The sequence below is a fragment of the Tinamus guttatus genome, unplaced genomic scaffold, assembly GCF_059628265.1.
Source record: "Tinamus guttatus ecotype Peru unplaced genomic scaffold, ASM5962826v1 Tinamus_guttatus_pri_ptg000214l, whole genome shotgun sequence".
Classification (NCBI taxonomy): domain Eukaryota; kingdom Metazoa; phylum Chordata; class Aves; order Tinamiformes; family Tinamidae; genus Tinamus; species Tinamus guttatus.
Genome location: NW_028288748.1, coordinates 109,811 through 128,766, shown reverse-complemented (window position 1 = coordinate 128,766; position 18,956 = coordinate 109,811).

The following is an 18,956-nucleotide window of genomic DNA, read 5'->3' as shown; positions in this document are numbered from 1 at the left end:
CTCCTTAAACTTGTTAATAACTATCTGCTGTCTCCATGTGAACTCCGTCTCATAGATACACTCTAATCTTTTCAAGGTTAGCGTTCTCTGCTAAGGGAGCCAGGGATTCCACAGACCAGCTGTAATCCCTGACAGAGGAGGTCAGGGAAAAAAAGAATACAGCTTCCAGTCTGTCACTGGGGGAAGAAAGTTAGGTATAACTTTCTTAGGTATAATTTGTATGTTTTAGGTTTCTTTCCAAATAAATGTTATTTCTTCAGAAGGTGCTACTCCTAAAAAAAAAAAAAAAAAGTCATACTGGAAGACTAACAAAACTACATATCACCTCGAAAAAAAAAAGATTTAGATGTTGCTGTCTATTTATTTATTTGTTTATTATTTTATTTTATTGTATCTATCTCCACACTGGGAAATGATTGTTAAAACCGAATAAAATATTAACTGCAAAAAATATATTTGAAATTTGAATTCAAACAGCTAGAATGTCTGTACTCTTAAAATATATGCAAACGTTCTTAAGGAGAGAGTTTACAGCAACACTATAGGGTTGCGCTAATTCTGGAGCAAATATTTATTCTTACAAGCAATGTTATTCATGGATTTTGCATTAAAATCCTTGGAAGTTTAGAGTTTCTCCTATTCATTAACACCGTAACACTATGTAAATATCTCAAATTCTGAAATACTTGTTCTGGTGCACTGTCATTGTATTAGCCCCATTTCAAAGATGAGGATCTCCCTCTAGTTGAGACATTAGCACCCTAAGAGATACACATGACAACATAATACGTAGAGTGAGGTATCAAGCTCAGATTTCTCTAGAAGAGTCTGTTAAATAGTGTATTTGCTTAATGGATTACTCGGTTTACTAGAGCCATTTGTTTAATGGGGACTACTCTCTAAACCACAAAGGAAGCTTCTCTGCAAATTTGGGTCACATCAAGAGACTCAATTCAGCCATGAGATAAAACAGAAATCTTGTCATTCTTTTTCAATCGCTTAAGTTTCTTTTTCTTTTTCTTTTTTTTTTTTTTTTTTGCATCTTGAAAGACTATTTATTTCAAAGTTTCAGAATATCTAATATAATAAAAATTTTTATAAAGTAATAAGGATGATAATGATGAGAAATAGGACTTTTTGCTCCGTTGAGAAGAAAAAGACCGCCACCACTGGAAACCCTTCCTTGTATGTTAATTCATTTCCATTACAACCTGAAATCTTGTGTTTATCACAAAGCAAAATGATATGGTTTTAAAATCATCTCTTTATTTATTTATTTATATAATTTAAGGAACCCCTCTTTAGTCAGGACTATTATAATACTTCAGTATATCATTCCAACAATTCCCCCCCTCAAAAAAAAAACCTTTCCAAAAAGGATCATTTATGTTTAATTATATATATATATAACTTAAAGACAGTTAACCAAATTACAAAATTAATTACTCTAGACTCCTTTGGCAATATTTGGAGATCATTCAGATTGTTTTGAAAATGATTCAGATGCCTTCAGATCTGGAAGCATCCCTATCTAGTATTAACTATAAAGTCTTTGGGGGTAACTGAACTGGGAAGATTAAAGTTAAGGAAGATCAATCAAGATTGAGCTCATATTGATTCCAGATTGGTTCCTGTTTTGTCTTCTGCAGAAAGGAAATCACAGAGAGCTTGCACACCTTTTGCTGCTTAGAGACTGGTTGAGGTGCTCGAATTGACACCATGTTTTTGTGATGGCCTTTTGTTACATTTTAATGAGCACAAAGGAAATTCAAGGCCCTTGATTGCTGAATACTTCCTTTACCCTGGGGAGACATTATTCACATGAGGAAATTCATTATTGCTAAAAGGATTGCTGCTGTAAACATTCAGTCACCACAATGAGGATTGCACGGCCTCCTCTCCTGTGCTTCCTACAACAGTTTACATAGTGTTAAATATGTTAAATGTGTATTTTAGGTAGTTACTATAATGAAAGTGAGCATGGGATGCCTCATGCTATGAAATGGAATCACCACCTGAGCTCATCCAGAGAACCTGGAGACAGCAGGGTGGCAGTGATGGAGAGAAGAGCTGGATAATACTCTGATGTGTTGGAGTTCAAGTGGAAAGAAAAATCAGATTTGCCTACAAAAGCATGTATCATGTACCAAACTCTACAATAAGGAAGAATACTGCTGTGAGTAGAGGTCACATCCTGCATTTGTAAGGTAGACTTTAGGGAGAAATCCTGTGACTGCTTTTTAAGTGCATTTGGTATTTAATGATGTGTTTGTAGAATGTAGTTGCTTCATTTGACTATATTCAGACAGACTGAACCACCAGAAAAATACTCATCCAAAGAATACACCGTTTCTACTACTCTATGCTTACTTCTAATATAATGAAGTGTTCTTTAAGGTTAATAGAGGACCACTCCTCTAAATTTCAGATTCACCTGTAATACTCTCATAGGACTGTTGGTCTCCTAAGCCTCCTCCTAAGAGAGGTCTTAGTATGAAATGAGACAGATTCTTCCTTACCTTAATTCAGCCACTATATAACTTTCTTTGTGCTTTCTATTGTCTACATGTAAGGAAGCTTGCTTATCTCTTACTCAGCTGCAAAAAGATATTATGAAGCCTGGAAAGAAATGGGAACAGTAGTTTAAACAGACAACTAAATGCCTTCCTTATGGCATTGTAAGTAAAAGTGACAAAATTTCTCCCTAAACAGTGACTGAAAAAGAAGACCACAAAATAGCAGGGAGTTCATACACCTACTGTTAAATGCAGCCACAGGGTAATATTTCAAACTGGGTAGAATTGCTCTTCTGTTTTGTTTTCAGATTTGATGATAATAACTATTACTGTTATGCATTGTCCCATTTTCTTTTAATAACTGCAAAAGCATAAAGAGATTTTACTGCATTGATAAATTCATAAGGAAAGAAAACACAATTAACCTGAGCTAGTTACTCTCTTATACATCTTAATTTAGTATACATTCCTTTCTCAGAGCAGACTTGACCCTTATATATTAGCCAGTGATTGTAAGGCCTGTGATAAGGAGATAGACAGATCCATTCAGAGGAGATAAGTGATTCCTGGAGAGCTGGAGGATTTGTAAAATCAGTTCCACATTGAACCTTTTGCCTAGTCCTTGAACTAATAGGGGATGAGTTCATGAAGAAAGATTTTTCTCATAAATGAATGAGAAACCACCAAAAATCCAAGAATGCATTTTTAGCTAGAAATAAAGGGAAGAATGGCTTGTTTCTTTTGTTCCCATTCATGGTTCCTGTGTTCTGCCTTAACGTAACTAAAATCAGGCCTTTGGCATTTATCTTCCATTCTGCTCATTCTGTGTCTTTTCTCTTTTTAACCTTGTTTTTTAATGGATTTGCTTTACCCTTTTGTGCTTTGGGAGAGATAAAACAGGAATGAATTTGGACCCGGTCTTCCTCTGTGTAGATGATCATTTGTATCATGCAAACTGAGTAACATCACTTGGAGAAACAAGAGATGCCAGTCAGGAATATAAATAGGAATTCTCTCAAGAGGGTGATTGAACTAAGACTATAATTTTCTAAATAGTGTGCATGTCCTGAAACAAAATAACTATAATCAGACCATGAAACACACTATCTTTTTAATCACATTTTGTTTGTATTTTTTTTAGGAGATATCTCCTTTCTGAGGATGGAAATAATAGAAGGTATTGGAAATGCCCTAATTTAGTCATGCATTTGTGATAGTCCTTGACATATGCCTTTGCAGAGTCAGGTCACATATATGAGACAAAACTCTCACTGTTGCATTGGGTTACAAGTCAGGGATTCAAATTAGCTTTAATTTTGAAGATGTTTCTGCAGGACACTTAATTTTAGTGTTAATTGCAATGTTTGGTCTTGAACAATAGTCTATTGTTCACATCCTCATATGATGGAAGGTTGTTTAAATGGAGTAAAACACTTCAAATGAGCACTTCATTTACTTCGTTTGCACTTCCATCCATTTACACTCCTGTTGTGTGGGACCTTCTTATCAGTTTAAACAGGCCTTTACAGAGAGAAACTGAAGCTGCAGGTCCTTACATATATAGCTTAAGATTCCAATGGAGAGAAAAAAACGGCAAGCCCAGCATCAATCCATTTTTGGTAATTCTTTGAAATCCTTTAGTTGGCTGTTTTATGCTTTGAAAACACATTACTGTCATTGGCTTAAAGGGACCGTTCCAGCAGAGCAGAGGATTACAGTGATGTCCCCTACATGGTGGATCCCCCACATTTGGGCTGCCTGTAATGCAGCACTGCACATAATGGGCAGATTGACAGACCCTTAACAAGAACTGCTTGTAGCAGGCAGCAGTCTAATAAAAGTAATCCTATTTACAGCCTGCCTTGAGATGCTGCTCCAAGTTGAACAGTTCACCTCTGGCAGTCTCCTGGCCTTGTCATCTTTTCTGCCATTTTCCTCACATTTAGCTCAAAGGCTCAGATTTTTATTAAAAGGGGGAGCAGAAATAATAATAAAAGGAAAAATATAAACTAAAGCATGTTCTTGAATATGGCAGGAGTCTCACCTCTCTCTGTATAATGGCAACACATTTTTGTCTCCCTGTCAGAGAGACAAAGCAGTTCTTATAAACCTGATCTACAATATCACATACCGTTTGTATGTGCCTGATATTATTCTCCCCTATCCATGGGCATTCAATCCTAACTTAATTAACTTGGCAAGCAGAAGTATTGTGCTGTGGCACAGTCAGTGTCTGTTACGCTCACAAACCACCATACCCAGCTGGGTATCAAGACTCTGTAGCTGCCTACACTTACTTTTGATCTGTATGACATGCAATAAATCCAGTCAGCAACCCCATAGAGTTTGGCTCTACATCACTACTTTCTGAATGGACAGACCGTTTTTTTTTTTCCCCTGTAAAATTAAAAGCCTTTGCTGCTCTCAAGATAAGCCCAGAATAAACATTATTTTCACCATTTTATTTTATTCCTTGAGCCATTGTGTAGAAGATCAGAAAGAAGGGACTATGAAAAGCCGCTAAGATCTGTTTTAAACATCTACAGTTATACAGTTAGGCACATTAACATTTATACAGTATGGATTCAAATTTCACTTATGTGGTTGTAAATACAGAAAAAAATATATGATCTGACATGGTTTGGCACTCCAACATGAACAAGAGAGACACTGGGATTGATTGACTAGATTTTTAATTAAGAAAATGGGCGCCCTGAACCTGACCCTTTTTTGAGGTTTGAATGATTTCCAGGAATTAGCACCTCCTCCATTCCCTCTCCACTGATGTTTGTTCATCATCACACTCTGATTTGCCAAATTTTAAATGGAGAGGGACATGCTGAAATGACAGGCTTTACAGCATGTCTGGAAAACTAAAATCTCATCAAAACAACATCTTACTGTAGATTTCTAGGCTATAGCAAATGAAGCTAAGGATCTTTTTAGTGATTATCAAAATTCTTCCCTATCTTATTTCCAAGATTTTAAAGTGATTTTTGAATGTATAACTGAAAGACTTTAGTGAAAAAAAAAAGCTTTAATAAAAAAACAAATTTATCAGAGCAACCACTTTTAGCAACCAAAATTTCACAATGTTCAAGCAATAAAGGGAACATTTTTTAATTGAAATCTCTGACACCACTCACCCAAATAGAAACATATATATACTTATTTATATATATTAAGGCGATAATTTAACAGTACCTAAAATTTAGATATTTATAATTTTTCTTTAAAAAATAAACATGTCATTTTGCTATAAAATTAACACCAGTAAAACTTTATATTTTTCATTTAAAAATGTATTGCTGGATTAATGCATATTGAATCCCTTATCAACAGATGCAGTTAAATAGCCTCATTAAGAGTCAGTGATGTTAGGCTCTGTGGCAAAAACATGTCAAGCAGTCACTACTTCATCTCAAAGTTCTATTCCAAGAGATATGAAAAACTGGAAAAATCTGAACAGCCACCTTTCGGGAAAAAGGGGAATTTATTTCAAAATCTTGTGTAGGACTTTGTTTTAGCATGAATTAAAATCAGTGCAAGAGCTATTCAGAATTCTTATTCTCTATGGTTAATGATAGCTGTGTATAATGGGTTAATTAAAGCTAAAGGTCAAGAACTCTTCATTTCCCCTTCCCTTCCCTTCCCTTCCCTTCCCTTCCCTTCCCTTCCCTTCCCTTCCCTTCCCTTCCCTTCCCTTCCCTTCCCTTCCCTTCCCTTCCCTTCCCTTCCCTTCCCTTCCCTTCCCTTCCCTTCCCTTCCCTTCCCTTCCCTTCCCTTCCCTTCCCTTCCCTTCCCTTCCCTTCCCTTCCCTTCCCTTCCCTTCCCTTCCCTTCCCTTCCCTTCCCTTCCCTTCCCTTCCCTTCCCTTCCCTTCCCTTCCCTTCCCTTCCCTTCCCTTCCCTTCCCTTCCCTTCCCTTCCCTTCCCTTCCCTTCCCTTCCCTTCCCTTCCCTTCCCTTCCCTTCCCTTCCCTTCCCTTCCCTTCCCTTCCCTTCCCTTCCCTTCCCTTCCCTTCCCTTCCCTTCCCTTCCCTTCCCTTCCCTTCCCTTCCCTTCCCTTCCCTTCCCTTCCCTTCCCTTCCCTTCCCTTCCCTTCCCTTCCCTTCCCTTCCCTTCCCTTCCCTTCCCTTCCCTTCCCTTCCCTTCCCTTCCCTTCCCTTCCCTTCCCTTCCCTTCCCTTCCCTTCCCTTCCCTTCCCTTCCCTTCCCTTCCCTTCCCTTCCCTTCCCTTCCCTTCCCTTCCCTTCCCTTCCCTTCCCTTCCCTTCCCTTCCCTTCCCTTCCCTTCCCTTCCCTTCCCTTCCCTTCCCTTCCCTTCCCTTCCCTTCCCTTCCCTTCCCTTCCCTTCCCTTCCCTTAACTATATGCTATAGTTTAAGTGAAAGCAAATGGGCATGTTTACATACATAGATACTTTGAATTGTCAAACACTGCTTGGTATATCTACATCTAGTTGTAGCACAAGACAAAGTTAGTCTGTCTTAAAGAGAGAATTATTCATTACAAAATTGCTCTTTAAACTTTTGACACCACAACAATTTAACAAGCTAAACTTTTTTTTTTACTGTTTTTTTATAGTTTTACCTGTATGACTGGAATGCATATGTGAATCCATATATCAAACTAAGAACACTAATTCCTGCAATCACTTGATTGTAAAACTCAAATATCATTTTAATCATTGTAACAGCCATCTAAGTTAAACCAGACACATCTTGGAGTCACTTTTTTTTTTCCTAAATCTCTCAACTAGAAATCTGTTGAAGGATTTTATATGTCAGTTAATTTCTAAAGGTTCTAAATTGGGAAACTACAGGCCAGTCAGCCTCACCTCCGGCCCAGGAAAGGTGATGGAGCAGCTCATCCTAGAGACCATCTCTAGGTATGTCAAGGAAAAGAAGGTGATCAGGAGTAGTCAGCATGGATTCACCAAGGGGAAGTCGTGTTTGACGAACCTGATGATAGCCTTCTACGATGAGGTGACCAGCTGGATGGACGATGGGAGAGCTGTGGATGTGGTCTACCTTGACTTCCGCAAGGCTTTCGACACAGTCTCCCATAACATCTTCATGGGGAAGCCCAGGAAGTGTGGGTTAGATGAGTGGACAGTGAGGTAGATTGAGAACTGGCTGGATGGCAGAGCTCAGAGGGTGGTGATAAATGGGGCCAAGCCTAGTTGGAGGCCTGTGGCCAGTGGTGTCCCCCAGGGGTCAGTACTGGGCCCGGTACTATTCAACTTGTTCATCAATGACTTGGACGAGAGGACAGAGTGCACCCTCAGCAAGTTTGCAGATGATGCCAAACTGGGAGGAGTGGCCGACACTCCCGAGGACTGTGCTGCCATTCAGAGAGACCTAGACAGGATGGAGAGTTGGGCAGAGGGGAACCTCATGAGGTTCAACAAGGACAAGTGCAGGGTCCTGCACCTGGGGAGGAATAACCCCAGGCACCAGTACAGATTAGGGGTTGACCTGCTGGAAAGCAGCTCCGCGGAGAGGGATTTGGGAGTCCTGGTTGACAGCAGGTTAACCATGAGTCAGCAATGTACCCTCGTCGCCAAGGCCAATGGGATCCTGACCTGCATTAGGAGGAGCAGTGGCCTCGTGGCCAGTGATAGGACAAGGGGTAATGGATACAAACTGAAACACAGGAAGTTCCATCTCCATGTGAGGAAGAACTTCTTTCCTGTGAGGGTGACAGAGCCCTGGAACAGGCTGCCCAGAGAGGCTGTGGACTTTCTCTGGAGATCTTCAAAATGTGCCTGGATGCCACCCTGTGCCACATGCTCTAGGTGTCCCTGCTGGAGCAGAGGGGTTGGACTCGATGATCTCTAGAGGTCCCTTCCAACCTCAACCATTCTCTGATTCTGTTTAGTTTCCAGCCTGATGAGGTATGAAAACAGGCACTGATGCAGAACTGTTTCTTTCCACTAGGTGAAAGTCAGTGTCATGCATTTGCCCTGTCTTTCTCCGTATGATATCTGGGTCTTTGTATCTGTCTCTGAGTAGGTCTCTATGAATGGGAAAACTGAACTGGTCTGACCTATGGTAACCCTGGAACTAGAGGTTATCTGCAAACGTATTTAATGCCGACTTCATCAGTAATTAAATAGATTGTATATGAATCACTTGGAATCCAGAAGTCATACAGATGCTTTGTTTTGGCTCTGTACCTGAGCCTTCTACGCTCTCACTCTTTGGTTGAGGTTCTCTCTGTCTCACTCTGTATGAAACAAAGGTATGCCCTAAGAGTCTTAAAAATGATCATCACCGTCATGCCTTCAGCTGGAAAGTAGTCATGAGGAGCAGTGCTTAATTTGACTGCCAGTATTTCATAGCAGTATAGTTTATGTTAAGTCTGACACCTGATATTTCTGCAGAATTCTTCAGTTCATATTTCCTAGTAAGAAACAAAGCCCAAAATACTATTTTTCTTCTTTCCCCTATAAAAAAGAGTTGCCATGGTTTCCTTTTGTTTACAGATTTGCCCTTGCACCTAAGAAGGAAATGTAACACTACTTCATCTAATGCTATTATGATCTAGGCCCCTCATTGTTGCACTGGAGAAAATTAGTGTCATGGTGATGAAATCCAGCTCCATCACTATTTCAAGTGATGCACTAGTAGCCATGGCAACAAGGTATTCCCTTCCAGTAAATGCCTGTAATGGTGCTTTTAAGACTGTAGATCAAAACCAAAGCATAATGTTGAATCACCCATAAGCAAGTACTGACTTAAAAGCAAAAAGGTCAGAACAATAGGTTATTCATAAACAGAGAATAATTCTTTTCCAATTTAGAAGCTTTTATTTGGGATATGCTCCAAGATAAAAGTGGGAACGATATAGTGCATAGAGCACTACAGTCACATGCTCTCAAGTTACTGTAGAGCCTCCTACAGTCAGTCTCCTGACTTTCCCTCTGGCTTCTGCTATTCTCCATGGGCCTGCTGTGCACTGCTTGTCTCTTTGAGCTCTATGATAGTCCTTGTGATTTACTCTGACAAGGAAGAAGGAGGTTACAAAGATTATAGAACTCAAAGGCAGTTAAATTATTTATATAGATTTATATAGATGGTCTCAGTGTTCAATTGTGGAAAGATATTCTACTAAATGATAAAATGATAACACTGAAATAAAAAGCTTGTCAGCATAATGAATGTTGAAGGAAAAAACAGACCTTGAAGATGGCTTTAAAAGAAAATAAAAAGCAAATATATATTAATGTCTCAGGAGTATCAGTGTTTTCCAGGGAATAGAGAACTTATTGCCAATTAATTTCACATCCCCCTCCCCAAAACATGAGCCAAGGAAAATTCCCTTCTTAAAGGGAATTTTTTTACACCATATATATAGTACTGAGTATCTTTCCTGAAAACTGAACATCCACATATTTTCCATTGTAAAATATTTCTGTTAAATGCTATGGGAGAATTTATTTTATTGTGTAAAATATTTTCATTTTTTAACATTCATAATGTAATATTCTTTATTGTGTGATGATTGTAACAACCAAGTCATGACACTGATGTTTCAGAGCATGTTAATTAACAATAACTATAGAGACTATAATGAACCCAGAACAAGAAGTATTTGGCTGAATATCTGGAAAGACTTCCAAATAGAGTTCACTGTTTTTGTGATTGAATTCCTCATTCAGCAGATACTTGAAATGTAGACAATTTATTTAAGGAATGCTCTGTGTGTGTGTGTGTGTGTGTGTGCACACGCTTGTGTATATATTATGCACACATGTGTATGTGTAGGATGAGAATCTACCATTATTCAAAGAAGATCCAGGCAGGGGCATAAGAATAACATGAGAATTGCAATTATTGTTTTAAAATCTGGAGCCTGAATTTTAAATTTTCAAAAATGCCCAATTTCTAAAATTTGGGAATCTTATCTCACTACTTTAGACGTCGAATCTGGAAACTGCATCACTACTTAGTAACAGCCACTACTAGATTGTTGGGTTACTCTTTTTTGCTGTTAATATGCTAGAGGAAACAACTTTGAATTAGCCATAATTTGGTAAAGATTTTCTATTTTTAATTTGCTTCATTATTAAGACTAAAGGATGGTGGGATATTTGGGGGTGTGAGATGGAAGGGAAAAATTACGCAAAAAAGCTGCTAGTGGGCAGCACTACATGGCTAGTAGCAACAACAGTATCAAAAATAGTATCAAAAAACAATAGCATGAAAAAAAGGAAGATTAAATCAGAATGATGTGGTACTTTTCTGTGAATGTCAGATGGAGCTTCCTTAAAAGCAACATCTAATAGAGTCTCATGAGGTCTCAAAAGCCAAAGTGACATGAGCAGCCTGTATCTCAAAAGACAATGAAATGTCAGTGTTGTGTGTCAGCTTATTCACTGGTCTTGGAGAACATTTCAGGTCTTTCATTCTAGCTTTTCACAGTGACAATTTATTTTCTTATTCAGTTTCAGTCCCTAAACTGTCTTACCCCAGCTCCTGCAAAGTTCTGACACATGTGCTGAAAGCTTAGTTTAAAATGATATTTACATTCACTGCCGAGTAATTCTATCAGTTGTGTGTGGAGTTTTTCTTGCATGCGTGTGTTTTTCTTAACCAGAGGAGATGAGAAGACAATTGATTTTCTGAAGGTTAATACTTCAAAATGCCAAGTCACCAAGCCTGTTGAAAAAAAAAGGAAAACTTCCATTTGAACTATTTAACCAATCTATTTCAAGACAGAATATTAGATATTGAGAAGTCAGACAGTCATCTTCTTAAAAGCTTTCATTCAAAGCAAATCATGTGCTAGTCAGTACTACTCAAAATTGTGGTCATTTTGCCCCTATGCAGGTTGATAATTGTAGTCCAATAATTGCACACACTTATTACTGTTTGTCTGCTTCTCATTTAGGAAATGAGGCTTAATTAGAATTCCGAGTGTATTCTGTTTGTTTAACAGAAAAAAAAGCTGCCAAGCCTAAGATCTGACATTTAAAACAAAATCAATACTTTTGTAGAACATTTAAACATCTCAGGTAATATCATGAGGAGAGAAAAACCGTGGGCTCAGAACGATCCAATGTGAATCAACCTGAAAAAAACAGTTTATTGAAACAAAGCTGTCCCTTATATACCAGTTCCTTTCCCATGTGGCGCGCTCTCGTCTCATCTGATTGGCTAGAGCCTTTCTTCTGATTGGTTGTTGTCAGGCTCCATCGATCCTCCCTTAGGTCGCAGGTTCAAAGTAACCTTTTGTTCTGCGCCACGTGCTTACTCCAACGTCTCGTGCTTACTCCAACGTCTCGTATGGCTGGTTCATCGGGTGGCCATTTTCCTCCAAGAACGACTCCACAATATCCCCTTTTTGTTCTTGAACCAGCCAAACCTTCCTTAGGGCTTTTTCAATCATATTAAACACACATTTCAACAAGCAAGGCACAATTAACAGAATACAACACAAAATCAACAACACCATCCCTGCACTTCTAATTAACAATTGTAACCATCCCGAAATGCCCAATCCACTTAATAAATTGTCCAACCATGACAGACCCTCATCCTCTGTAACCTTATGCAAAATCTTTGCATGCTCCCAAGTGTCTTGGACATCTGTAAGTATTTTGCCGGACTGATCAATATAGCTGCCATAGTGACATTCTCCTGTGTACATTGATATGACGTATTGAGTAGGCTATATGGATTCAGGTCTGGCCAGTTGCTTAAAGGAATACCCAACACCGGTGTATCAAATTGATCTGCTGTCCCACAAAGCCAACAATTCTTGATTTGGGTATAATTAACAATCCGCTTAAGAAGCATAACATATCAATTAGCGTTAAAGGCAACATTATCTCCTATGAACCACATTATACAGCTAATAACAGTAACACTTCTTCTACCCCATGCACTTCTTCCTCCCACTTCTGCAGGTTCACACTTTCCACAGCTAGGGTACCGGTTGCTTGCCTGCTACATCTGATTTATGTGAGTCTGTTTCCAGCCAAGGTCTCACTCATTTTGCTGGTACCCATCTGGTTCCGGTATCTGTAACGACACAGGCATACCCTTTCCCCCAAGTTATTAAGTCTGCTGGTCCTTCCCATCTCCCTGTGGTCCCATTTTTTACCGTGACTTTGCATTGTCCTTGTTTTAGTTCTGCGAGATCTCCTTTTAATCCTGCTCCATGTTTTACCATTGGAGGCACCAGGCTGTCCTGTGGTAACCGCAGAAAGTTCAAAACATACAATGCTTTATATAACCGATCGTTGGGGGACAGTCCCAATTCTCCCCCTTTTTGTTTGTGAAGCAGACGCTTCAACATCTGGTTCATGCGCTCCACAATAGCCTGCCCTGTGGCAGAGTGAGGGATGCCCGTAACATGTGCAATGCCCCATAAGCAAAAAAATCCTCTGTATTTTTAGAAATATAGCAGGGGCCATTGTCGGTTTTTACTTCCCGAGGGACACCCAGAGCTGCCATCGCAGTCCACATATGGCGTTGTACATGTTTACTGGTTTCCCCTGTTTGTGCCATTGCCCACACAACAAGTGAAAAGCAATCCACAGAGACATGCACATACTTTTGCTTCCCAAATTCTGGAAAATGTGTAACGTCCACTTGCCAAATTTCCAGAGGACCAGTACCCCGGGGGTTAACTCCCGTGAGTAGTCCTCCGGCATGTTGCTGGCAGTCTGGACTTACTATGCCTCTCACATCTGTTTCTGTTAAGCCAAATTGACATTGAAGGACGTTTGCAGGCTGGTGAAAAAATTCATGTGATCGCCTAGCTTGTGTAAAGCGATCAACGGACGGGGCTGCCCATGCGGGTGCCACGAGCATGTCTGCTCTGTGATTACCTTCTGCTAGGCCATCTAGGATACCTGTGTGGCTCCTAATATGTGTAATAAAATACTTGCACTTTCTTTCTTCTAGCAAAAGCCATAATTCCTTGAACAATGAAAACAGCTGTTTATTATCTACTTCTTTAAGCAAAGCGCGTTCCATTCATTGTACTATTCCTACCACATATAGAGAATCACAGACTATGTTAATAGGTTGTGTTTGCCACCAACGAAACAGTTCCACCACTGCTCGCAACTCAAGCTGCTGTGTGGAGCCCTGGAAATCTGTAATGACCACATCATGCCACTGCTCATCCTCCCTCCAAGTTAAGGCTGCCTTCTGAGATTTTCCCCCAGCATCTGTAAAAACCGTTAACCCCGCAACTGGATACCGTGATTGCTTTGGTGGCTGCTCCTCATATTGCCCTAGAGATGATAGGCTAAAAATCGGTGGGGAGGCAAATGAACCTTCATTTCCCCCTGAAACTCCAAAAGCGCCACCTGTAAGGCAATTGAGTTCTGTACAGACCATTGTAAATATTCTGCTGCTAATGGTATGACAATAAACGCTGGCTCTGTGCCTGCAATTTCCACAATTCTCTGTCTCCTCTTCATTATTAACTGAGCAAATGCCTCAAGCCGTGTGGTCACGGTTCATTTTGGCTGTATGGACAAGAAGGTCCACTCTAAAATGTGGAGTGGGTCCTTATCCATTACCCACTGAATAATCAATGCAAAAGGATAACGATTGTGGTTAATAAGCAAAAGGCCAATATCATAGTCAGGATCCTAGCGATATGTATATGCTGTAGTGACTTTTTTGCTTATTGTTTTTAAAGCATGTTCTGCCTCTTCTGTCAATGCATCCGCACCCCCTCCTCCCTTTAACAGTTTCATTAAAGGAGCTAGTTCCGAACTGGTAAGACCGCAAATTGCTCTTACCCAATTTAAATCTCCCAGTACCTTTTGAATGTCATTCAAGGTCTTTATGTCAAATTTTATTTCTATTTTCTGGGGTCTCACTATTGTTTTGGTAATTTCCCAGCCGAGATATTTCCAGGCTGGTCGTGTTTGTATTTTCTCGGGAGCTATCTGAAGACCTCCTTTTTTCAAGGTCTCCTCTATTTCTGTCATCAGCATGTCAAGCTGCAGTTTTTCTCCAGAAATCAATATATCATCCATATAGTGATAAATAACCAATTCTGGGTGTGCCTGTCACACAGGAGCAAGTGTCCAAGCCACATACATTTGACACATTGTTGGTGATTTTTTCATTCCATGTGGTAACACCACCCAGTTGTACCTTTTCATCGGTGCTTGTTTATTAACTGATGGCACTGAGAAGGCAAATTTTTGATAATCATCTGGATGCAGCGGAATCGTAAAAAAGCAGTCCTTTAAATCTATAATCGATATTGTCCAATTCACTGGAATCATGCTCAGTGAAGTTAGGCTGGACTGTAAGGCCCCCATGTCGGCCATAACCTCGTTAATTTTCCTAAGGTCATGTAACAACCACCACTTACCCGATTTTTTTCAGAATGGGAAACACTGGGGTATTCCAAGGGATGGTTGTTGGTTCAATGTGACCTTTTTCCAACTGCTCCTGTACGAGAGTTTCGAGATGGGCGATCTTTTCTGCTGACAGCAGCCACTGATCAACCCAAACAGGATCTTCTGTTTTCCATGATAGCCTCAGGACTGGTCGTCCCTCACCAATGGCCACATTCAAAAAACCTCACTACTAGTAACTAGCCGCACTTCCAACTGGCTTAATGCATCGCATCCTAATAAAGAAATAGGTGCATTCATCACATACGGACGAATGGTACAAATACTTCCATCTTTTATGGCACATTGAATCAAGTGCTTGCTCAACCTAGTAGATTGGGTACCTCCAACCCCCATTACTGGTATTGGAATAGCCTCTAGCGGCCATACCCCTTGACTGATAACAGTAATGTCTGCACCGGTATCGATCAACATGTTTACCTCATGAGACTGCCCTCCAGGTTCTTTTAGTGTTACCCGTTCCATGGGTTTCTTTTTCCCAATTTCCATGGTCAAAAATACTTCTGCTGCACCAGTGGAACCAAATCCGCTTGCCCCTCTAGCAACACTTTTCACAAAGGGTACAGCGGCTTTGAATGGTACAAGCTGCCCAATTATGGCTCCTGCAGGCACGGCAACAGGAGGGTTTGGAGTCCAGACCATCAAGGAAATGATCCCTGTAAAGTCTGCATCAATTACACTGGGTAACACAAAAAGACCTTTACGGGTAGCAGATGACCGCCTCAGTAGCAAAGTGCTTAAACCACACCCTAGGGGACCTTTCATGTTAGTTGGGACACATCGCGCCTGTGTGTCAGTCAAGAGTTGTTTCTATTGCTGTAGCGACATCCACTCCGGCACTGCCTGTGGTGGCGGTGGCGACACCATCCAGGCAGCCTGGGACCGTGCTTGTGTCGGAGCGCACAGCCCTGTCGCGCTCGTCCCTCCGTTTCCCAAAGGGGTCCCATTTTTGTGGAACTGTGATCGGCAATCTGCAGCTCAGTGCCCAAATTTACCGCAACAATCACATGTCCCAGAAAAACCCTCTTTATTATTCTGCTTACCTTCACTCTTCCCCTTACTCCCTGGACCCACTTGGCATTGTACCTTGATGTGTCCCGGCTTCCCGCATTTGAAGCATCATGGGATGCGATCACTCCTTCCTTGTTGGACCAACGGCTTGACCGCAGCCATGAAAGCAGAGGCTAGATACCCGGCATGTTCCTCAGCCGATCCTATTCGCGCACATGCATCCATCATTTGTGTGATACTAGCGTCTTTGGGCAGGGTCTGTAAAACTCATTTGCAAGGCGGATTAGCATTTTCTATTGCCAAAGACATTAGCAGGGCTTCCCACACCTCGTCCGTTAATGGGGTTCATTCTAACGCGTCACAGAGGTGATCTAAAAACTGCATATAGGATTCCATGGCCCCCTGCTTGACCGAAGTATACGGTGGCGTCGGCTTACCGTCCTCAGGAAGTGTCCTGAGTGCCTCTCGCACCAGGGTCGCTGACAAGCGCAAAACCTCTACATTTAATCAAGCTTGGCATTGTGCATCAGCCCACTGACCTCCCCCAATGAGCATGTCTATTGAGACCAGGCGCAATGGGTCCCCTTTGTCTCTTTCCAAATTAGTGAGAGCAGCAGCTGCAGCTGCATCCTGCCACCGAGTGCACCATAGCACTTCCTGCATAGGACTCAGCAGAACGGAAGCCAACTGTCTGATATCATGAGGTGTTAGCAAATGCCCCATAAATATGTTATTAAGTATAGCTTGTGTAAAAAGCCCATGTAAACTGTATCGTTGTACCGACTTACAAGCTTCCTTAATCAGATCCCATGACAGGGGCACCCACTGATTTGGCTGATTGTGACCCCCCATAACTACCGGATAGGCATTAGGAAGGAATTCCCCTTCTATTATTGCATTTTGAATAATTCCTTTCCAGTGTTTCTTTGCATCGTATGTTGGGGCCTTAGTAATGGGATTCACCTAGAAGAGAAGAAGGTGTTCCTGGGGAACTGGACTGACGCCTAGTGACCAAGCACCTGGAGGAGCACTAACCAGCTGGGAATCTGTAGCTGGCCAATGAGAAGGCCGCTCCCTAGCGCATGCCTACCTGCACTGGTATAAAGCTCTGCTGCAGACAACAGCAGAGGGGAGTTGACCTCACTTTGTGTGGAGGTGTTGTTTGCTCTGGCTTGTGGGGAGGGCCTCGGTGCTTGGCGAGGATTGAACCGGCTTCGAGTTGGGGTGCTGCTCACTCTGATTCATGGAGTGAGCCTCAGCATTCGAGTGACCCTTGACATCTGGTGACCCTGACGTGATCGTGGGCGACGTGATCGTGCGAGAATGCGAGGGATCTTACTGGAGAAAAGCGGATTGTGACCACGACCTGGTGAGTCAGAATGGGAATTGCCGCATCTAGAGTGGAAGTTGCTGCAACAGCAATGGAACATGATACTGTTGAATGCTTCGTAAGGCTTGCTCAAAAAACTAAGATTGAGGTCTCAAAAACTGAGTTAACCGATTTATTGCTATTTTGTAAGAAGAGAAAAATCATAGAAGAAGCTTCCCAAGCATATACATTTGAATCATGGGAGCGAGTAGGAAGAGAACTATGGGATGGTGTACAATTAGGCTCAGAGGAAGCGTGGCGCCTCACAAAAACATATCGTCTCATATGGCCTATGTCTGAGCGGTTAGTCGCTATCGCCTTTTGGGAAGCGCTCCATGGAGAAGAAGAGGAAAACGGGTCTGAAAGTTCTGAGTGTACTAACAATGCTGAGCCAAATCAGTGTGAGAAAATAGATAATAAGAAAAAGGTAACCTCACCTAAACAGGCGTGTCCGGTAACTTTGGCCGAACGAGAAGTATGGGGGGGAGTGGATGAGTATCTCCCCCTGTGGGAGGGGGAGGAGCGACCACCTCCCACAGCACCCGAATGGGAAAAGCGACCACCTCCCACAGTGCCCGAATGGGAGGGGGAAAAGCGACCAACCCCCACAGCGCCCAAAATGGAAGTGGACCCAATTAAAGTACCGATCCCAGATGGATCGGACGATGATAATGCCGTGGTTCAAAAAATGCAACAAGAACTTCGGGGACAGGCAGAGAGAATGACAGAGTTATTAGAACAAATGCGGCGATTAGACTGCGGGTCCAAGGCCAGAGATGTGAAGGCAGCATATAAGGCTGCCCATAGGGCTATAGTGGAGGGGTTGGAAAATGTAGATAAACAATTGGAGCAGTGGGAGGCATGAAAAGATACTCCTAAGATTCAAAAGAAAGCAGCTGGAGGAAGTGACCCAGCTGAAGAAGGATTGTTGCTGGAGCTCCCAGCCACTACAGGTGGAAGTAATGATGAGGGAATGCCACCTGTTGATCCAACATTCAATGCGGGAGCATGGTATAAAGGACTCATAGAGAATGCTCAACTACAAGGAGAATTTGTATTAACACCACTAGCAGCTCCTGTAGTAATGGGAGCCCAGGGCCCTAGGTGGGAACCTCTTGATTGGAAACTGGTTCAAGGCTTACAAAAAACAATAATGCAGTATGGGCACGACAATAAGTTGGTGAGAAATCAGGTCTCTGCTCTGTTTAAATATTCCCATATGGTGCCTGCGGATAGCAGAGCGATAATGGAGCTTCTGCTTTCCTCTACCGCTTATATGCTTTGGTTAGCAAAATGGCAGGAAAGATTAGAGGAAAAACAATTGGAGAATTTAAATCGCAGTATGGATGATCCATTAAGGGTTGCCACCCTTGATCAACTAATGGGGAATGGGCATTACCGGGCAACCGAGGCCCAGGCAGCGCTCCACCCCAGGATACTACAGCAATCGAAAAATGCAGCGCTAGCCACTTCTCTTGCACTACCACAAATAGGAACGCCACAGTTGCCATACACCAAAATAACACAAAAGCCGAATGAGTCTTTTTTCAATTTTGTCGATCGACTAAAGGGAGCCCTGGATATGGCACCTAATGTGCCTTCGGAAATGAAAGCAATATTGGCCAAAGATTTAGCAGTTCAAAACGCAAACCAAACTTGTAAGCAA